At 35.3% G+C, this 8,198-nt stretch overlaps 1 protein-coding gene across 12 annotated transcripts in view; it reads right to left on the reverse strand.

Annotated features, from left to right (window-relative positions):
* Positions 1–5,325, reverse strand: part of LOC143253861 (G-protein coupled receptor 161-like) — a 35,606-nt gene extending 30,281 nt beyond the window's left edge. For 2 of the 12 annotated variants that reach the window (XM_076508335.1, XM_076508329.1), the window contains exon 1: positions 5,193–5,325. The gene's annotated coding sequence lies outside the window, so the exon portion shown is untranslated. The remainder of the gene's footprint in view (positions 1–5,192) is intronic. The other 10 variants (XM_076508333.1, XM_076508328.1, XM_076508327.1 and 7 more) reach the window with 9 other exon arrangements.
* Positions 5,326–8,198: the final 2,873 nt, after the last annotated feature.

Consider the following 8,198-nt stretch of genomic DNA (forward strand, 5'->3'; position numbering starts at 1 on the left):
TGTACTAAACAATTAGGAGTTTTAAATCATTTCTTAAGCTTCCGAAATTTTTATAGCAAAAAGTTACTTTACTCTGATGTCAGCATCGTAAAATTACCGCCGACTCTGAACGTAAGAGTTGCGCTTGTTGAATAATAGATGTGCTTCTAATATTTATAGAGATAAAATGTTTAGAACTCTATAACGATTGTTACCCACCAAGACTAAAGGTTCCTTGCTTTCGAAAGTAAACATACACTAGTTAGTCTTAACCAAGTTCGTATAAACCGACTGTGTTATGTGGTTTTGTTTGTTTTTAACAAATCAGCCAGGCATGACTATTAAAAGGTGACTTAAAGACACCTAGCGGAGTCGAACCGAAAGATCAACAGCTGATCAAGGCTTTGGTAACTTCTTGTCCATCTTGACGTGACGAAACTCGTCCTTCTGCGACTACTGAGAGAATTATTAATGAAAGATAACGAACCTTTACACTCAAGTAAAAGTTATCTTTCATGTCCACACCTAGGTTCTCATTGAAGTACCGGCGACTACACCCTTTCGAGAATATTCCAGAAAAAAGTCAGTTTCTTCCATGTTTCACGAGGATGGCCCAGCAGACTTAAATCTTGGAAACTAATATGACCGACTTTAATTTCATATTGAGAAACGAGTCTTGCATAATCTAAAGTTATTGTTTGAGGAGTCGTTGATGTTGTATAGTGGACCTAAGTTGGGCGACATCTTAGATTTTACAAAATAAAGAATATTTCTTTAGCGACAGATACAATTAGAAAATCGCTATTCTTTGAGTTGCATTTCGTTAACGATGAAATAAAAATTTGTATTAATGACTAAAACGACAGTATTTAGACAACTGTTACGTTAGCAGTAAGAAACAAATCATCCATCGTTGTCATATGTCTTGTATAAAAAAAAAAAATGTGTAGTGCACATCCAGAACAGTTACTAGAGTGACAACTTAAAACAAGTACCATTTGTCGACAAAGCGACAAATTTATATGTAAAGGAAAACTTCTAAATTCACTGTATCAGAAGATGTTTGGGTTGAGATGTGACCGTTACAGAAGAACAATTTAATCCACACTTCATCTTCTGTGGAATACCAGTATTTACATTCTTAGAGATAATTTAAAAGTAAGATCGTGTTGAATATTTTGTTAAGAGCGATATTAGAACAAAGGAATAAAGCGACTTATAACTAACAAGAGTGACATTGAGCCGCACGTACAATACAATAAAGATGTAGAAAGAAACACTAAAAAGGTAAACAATGTCCCCAGATTAGGCAAATGACTAAACAGGAATAACAGACTACTGTAAAAGGATAAATACAATTAAGTTTGACAATGCCATCGTCTAACAAAGTTTTGGGGAGGGGGAAGCATCAAATGAATGTAAATGTTACAAGTTCTGTATATCCCCCTGTTGTGGAATGAGGTTTCGTCTGAGTTTTCTGTTTGGGCAACCCCTGAATCCCTACAATATCAGATTGTTATTTAGATGTTTCTGAACGTTGGAAAAAAGTACCCACTATAGCAATCAAGAATTCCTACAATACATCAGGTAGTAATGTACATGTTTGTAAACGTGACATTTTCCATACATAAAGACGTGACTTAACTGCCTTGTTAGAAGGCAGTATTCATTGTAGAGAACCAGTGATGATTCTCCTTCACATCAACCACGTTCACCTAAACAACCGACCATGTTGGTCAGTGGTCAGTCACCCGGTTCAGTTTCTAAGAAAATGAAGGCAAACTAAATAAAAACTTTTAAACAAAGGTGGTGCTAATGTAAGACCTCTTCACTTGAAGAAGGAATTCCACAAAGTACAGAGAGTAGTAGCAATGCCGAGTGACAGCAGAGAAGTGAACATTAGGCATCTTTAGATATTACGTCCTTAATCGTCCAAGATTGTAAACAAACTGGGAACAACGTAGTAAAACAATAAAAGATGGTGAACCCCTGAAGATGAGAACAAGAAATTTGTAAAATAGCTGAAGATGTTTCACAGAGCAGTATTGTTAGAAGACAATTTTGGAATCAGAAAAAGGAAACTTCAATAAACAGTCTACGAGGCAGTTTATAGTTTAATAGAAAAAAGAAAGATGGTCCTTGCGAAATTTCTATTAAAAACCAAAAGGTGGCAGTTTTATCAATATACGCCGATACTGAAAACTGAATGATCACCGAAGTGAAATGCAAGATCTAATATATAAAATAAAGAAAATGACATCTGAGGAATTTCAGGTATCTAAAGATAAGACATCAACGCTATAAACGGTTGGCCTGTTTCGAAAAAACCTTCGAATTAAATTTTGGATCCCGATATTTGATAAATGGTAAGTAACGCTTTGGACAGCAGATATGACCTGAAACTCGAAGATGATCTCCCTCCTCACCCCATAACGTAGGTATTAAAAGATCTCTTTCAAAAATCCTGCGACGATTTTAACTTCGATCATCAGGAATTGGTAACAGGTTCGAGATACCGTTAAACCAAAACTGAACAGATGTGATGAATACTCAGTTCCTCCAACGAAACGAATGAAGAAGCTTGAACAAAACGACCACTCGTCTGTACCCAACATCACAGGTGAAAATTGATGTGGTTTTAAAACACCACATTGTGAACACACTGTGCTAAACTAGTTTTGATTAGACTGAACTTACATGAAGTGGGTTTATTGAAAGATGAAGATCTGAAAGACATTCATGAGGGAAAGAAACTTAAACCTAGCGAATGATGTTAGTAGACCAGCGTAAACCTAGCGAAGGAGTACGAGTGATATTAGTAGACCAACGTTGGTGAGAAATAAAACTGAACTAAATAGCTGGTACACCCAGAGACTGGTTTCTGGCGATCATGGTTCTCGTAAAAGAAGCCACAAAACTTGCATCAAAATAAACAATATTGGAATTGATAGTTTTGAAGATGAAACAAAACCTTCATATATACTAAAATATATCTTAAATATCTGGAAGTTTAAACTGACGGTCCCTAAACATGGAAAAAAAGTTCTTGAAAATACACACCAATACTCCATCTAGCGACTGAAACATTAGGTCATTTTGATTTTAACAGCACATTCAATGATCTGGCCGAAAATTTATCAAACGAAAAAATCAGTTCCCCTTACGGGGATATGAATTAATATACACTAAGTATTTTCCGCCGCTGTAATTAACGACGTGATTAACATAAAGTCTACACATATTGAGAATGTAGACTATCGGCTTTAACACTTTCGAAGCCAAGTTAGTGAGCTGTCCCAAGATTTAAAATACAACACAACCCATTAATATAAAGTCTCACTGAAGAACGAGTTGAGTGCGACAGACTGATGGTTAATACTTACTATATAATGTAATGAATATATTTAACACCAGAGTGTTCAAGTATAACGTTGATTGGGTATTTTATCCCTTAAAACAATTTATAGTAGATATATTTTGTGTGGCCACTTCGCACACATTTATCTTCAAACTTTTAGGATTCAACCCACTCGTACCCACTTTTCTCAAAATATCCACCACGATTACAATAATTTTACGCCTTATTGTTCTTAATAAAACTCGGGAGTCGCCAAGACTTGTCTAAACAGATTTCATGGTTACCATCTTTTAAACTCCGCTATCTGAAAGTAGCATTTTTCACAACCCTGTGTAATGACTTATTTAGTTTTAAAGTTCAAGTATTTAACCTAACAACTACAACACTGACTACAGCTACAGCACGCTTATAGGAGTCATTTTTGGATATTTATACAGATAGGAAGTTTAAGTTTCCTAAAAAAGATTTATTACACTTACAGAATTTTGTATAAAAAATAAATCGGAGATTTGTATTGCTCAACACTAATACGAGTTTAGCACGTTTTACCCTTTGGTTACTATTGAAACAGTTCGCTGTGTTGTCAGGGATCTAGTAATAAAGTAAGATTTTCACCCCGAATCCAACGATATAGGTAGTTAATACATAAAGTACACGACAAATCAGTAGTACAAGATGTCCGACATGTCACGTTTATTCAATGTTACCCGTGTAGCTAACAATTGTGCTGGTTGAACACGAGATGTCGTGCGTCTAATTGATATTTGTATAGTGAGAAGTTTAGAACTGCTGGGTAACAGTTTTCTTTCAGCGAGAGACTAAGTTGATTGCTTCTGAAAGTAAACATACACTACAACAGGTAATCTTAACGACGATATGTTTGTACAAGTCAACTCGTGTCATACTTATTTCTATCACACATCTAGCGAAATCAAAAAGTAAACAACCAATCAAGGCTTTGGTAACTTCTTGTCAATCTTCACGTGAAGAAACTCGTCCTTCTGCGACTACTGAGATAGAGGACAAATTAAAGAAAAACGAACCTTTACACCCAGGTAAAGTTATTTCTTCTACGCTCAGTTAGCTTGCCATTGAAGTACCGGCGACTACACTTTGCGAAAATCCCGGTAGAAGTCATAGTTTTGACAAAGTTTCACGAGGATGGCCCAGTAAGCTTCTCCTTAAACCTTTAAAACTAATTCGGCCGACTTATTTGTCTAATGTCCAAGTTATGCAAGATTCGTTTTTCAATATAATAACGTTTGACGATTCGTCACTATCGCATGGTGGAACAGAGTTGAGCGACCTCTTAAAAACTTCACAAATTATATAAGACAGAAGAAACTTCTTCAGCGACAAATACACAATCAGAAAGTCGATATTCTTTGAAAGTAACGTTTCACTACCGATGAAATAATCTATATTAAATGACGAAAAGGACAATATTTATACAAGATATTACATTAGCAGAAAGATACAAGACACACGTGACAATGATGGATAATTGTATAAAAACAAAAAAGTTTAGTACATATCCAAATCAATTACTCAAGATGACAATTTCAGTAAAACAATTAAAAATTATACCATTTGACAAATTTATACCTAAAGGAAAACATCTAAAATTCATTATACCAAAGACGTTTGGGTTAAGATATAACCATGAGAGAAAAGTAGCTAAGTTTGAAGCCACAACACCCTTCATCGTCTACAAAATATTGGTATTCACCCCCTACAAAGAAATTTTAAAAGTAATATCATGATAAATATTTTGTTATTCAGAAACACTCCTGTTTGATACAAACAGTTCAGCTTTTAAAACAATTATTATATAACAACACTTACAAACCCTTACCTACATAATCAAACACCCATTTCTCCTTTCTTGTCACTTTCATTCGCATATGAGCCGGACAAATGGAAACAAATCGCGTATACTCAACAAATCACCTTTGATAAACAGAAAAGAGCATGTAAATCTAGTATTTACAGAATTCAAATGTCCTTGAAATACTAGTACCCTCTCGAGATTGTAAAATAAAGGTAACTATTTCGCTTATAAAAGATGTAATAAACTTTACAGTGTTTATTATAAAATAATGTAAAAATTCAGTAATTTTTCTCACCTTTATTAGTATCAATTTTTAATTTAAATGTCAACCCCTGAACATTGCTGAAAATGAAATACTGACGTTACAGACAGCGAAATATCTTTTTAATTGGAAATAATTATTTGATAAGGCACACAGAAATACGCTATCTGGGGTAAGTAGATCAAGGAAGGGGAAACTAAATATTCTACGTTTATCAAAACAAAAAGATGCAATGTATATATATATATATATATAGTTTGTTATAAACAAAACAAGCCGAAACTAAAATAAATATATAAATAAACTTAACTCTTTGGTATTAATGTTTTTGTTTCGGCTTGTTTTTGTTATAACAAACTAATATAATTAATCAGAGGTTTGGATTTGTTGTTTTATAACGCAGTCCTTTCTTTTGATAGTACCCCGCTGGTACAGCGGTAAGTCTACGAATTTACAACCCTAAAATCAGCGGTTCGATTCCCCTTGGTGGACTCAGTAGATAGTGGCTTTGCTATAAAACACACACACGCCACCAGATTTGCTGTCTGACACGCTAACCTTCAGAATATGGCAGCCCCCTCCATGGCACAGCTGTATAACTGTGGACTTACAATATTGGAAAAAGGGTTTCGATACCTGTGGCTGGTAGAGCACAGGTAGTCCATTGTGTATCTTTGTGCTTAACTACAAACAACCAAAGATCATGCCTAATAAATGTTTTATTGGTAATGATTATATGTGTCTGTGCTGTGCCCGCCACGAATATCTAAACTAGATTTTAATATTATAAGCTTTCAGTCTTAGTGCTAAGCCACCTGGGGGTAATTGTTTGTTTGTTATTGAACACACACACACTCCTTCTGATATTATTTGACTTAACTCTTCAGTATTAATATTTTCTTTACATATTATATATATATATGCCACATGTGTATCTTTATAACCCTGATTTTACGTAAACGGAGACATACTGTACTATATATATATATATATGTGTGTTTTACAAGATACGAAAATATATATATGTGTGTGTGTGTTTTATAAGGTACGACAATATATGTGTGTGTGTGTTTTATAAGGTACGACAATATATGTGTGTGTTGTGTGTTTTATAAGGTACGACAATATATATACATATATAATTATGTTCATGTTGTACACAACCCACACAAAATATCCACGTGATTTTATTTGAGTATATAGGGTGTCCCAAAAACATGTATACACACTTTGAATGATTATGACTCACTCAAGCTTTCTTTTTTTACAGGTGCAATTGATATTAAGTAATGGCAGAAACAAGACTGAGATTTTAAAAAAGAAAATTGATCTTAAAGTGCTACTAGAAGTGTGAGAACGTAGCTGAAGTGTAAAGACGTTTTAGAAGGAAGTTTCAAACATATCCATCAACGCGACTCACCATTACTCGCATCAGAGAAAAGTTTGAAACAAATGGAACTGTTCAAGACGTCCATAAAGGGCGTTCTGGAAGACCGCAGTAGTCCACCAGTTCCATACGAGAAGCAGAGCTGTTGGAAAGTCTCCATCTATTTCCAAGAAAATCTGTTCGGCAAACAGCTCGTGAGACAGTAATACCAAAATCGAACGTTCATCGCATGTTGAAGCGCGTTCATTGGAAACGTTTTACTCCAGCATTATTCCACGGCCTCAGTGATGATGATCCTGACCGGAGAGTTGAATTTAGTGAGCGGTACCTGGCAAAATCTGCAAAGGATGCACAGTTTTCAAACAAGATTGTCTGGAGCGATGAGGCCATATTTAACTTAAATGGCTCAGTTAATCGCCACAATCGCACCTACTGGGCACCTTAGAACCCGCACGTTACGGTTGAACACCACGTAAACTTACCAGAGGTTACAGTGTGGTGTGGATTATCAGCGTTGGGCGTAATTCGACCATTATTTTTCGAAAACACAGTCACTGGTCTCGTTTATCTGAACTTGCTGCAAGAATCTGTTGTGTCACACATTGAAAGTAATATGTAATGTGAGGACCTATCTTTATGAAATTTTGCTGAACAGATGGATTGGATGAAGAGGTAGCGCTGAATTTCCCCCACGTTCACCAGATCTCTCACCTCTGGACCTTTTTTTTATTGGGATACGTCAAAGATAAGATTTATGGCACAAAACCTGCAACAATCAATGAGAGAGAGCAGAAATTGAAAAATAATGCAACAAAATACCAAATGAAATGATTCGTGAAGTTTGTAATTCCATCTGTCTGCGTTATCACCTGTGCCTGGATCAGAACGGTCATCAGTTCGAACACCTGCGATAACTCAAAGGGTTCTACACTTGTCTTCTTAAACTTGGATTATAAAACCTAGATATATCTTAATAAACATTGTATTTATAATCATTCAAAGTGTGTATACATTGTTTGGGGCACTCTGTATATAAATGTTCACGGTTTCTTATAAACAGTTTTGAACCATAAACTTACGAAACGATATGCAGTTGTTTTTTCACAGAACAAGAGCCTACATTTACCAACACTTGAACAAAGGGCTCGTTCACAAATTTACAGATCTTCGGAATAAGCAGTGCAAAGCTTGTCTTGTGATATTTCTCTTGAAACAGAATGGTTGTTTATAAAAGCAACAACAATACCACTCCAAGACAAAAATCTGTGAACCTAGAAAGGTACATGACATAAGACGTGACGAAGGAAAAATCTATTCTGCGCACACTTCTCTTAGAAGATGGTGTAAACGAACCATGTGATAAACTAGTCCTCGAGTCTGG

This window comes from Tachypleus tridentatus, chromosome 6, assembly GCF_004210375.1.
Source record: "Tachypleus tridentatus isolate NWPU-2018 chromosome 6, ASM421037v1, whole genome shotgun sequence".
NCBI lineage: Eukaryota > Metazoa > Arthropoda > Merostomata > Xiphosura > Limulidae > Tachypleus > Tachypleus tridentatus.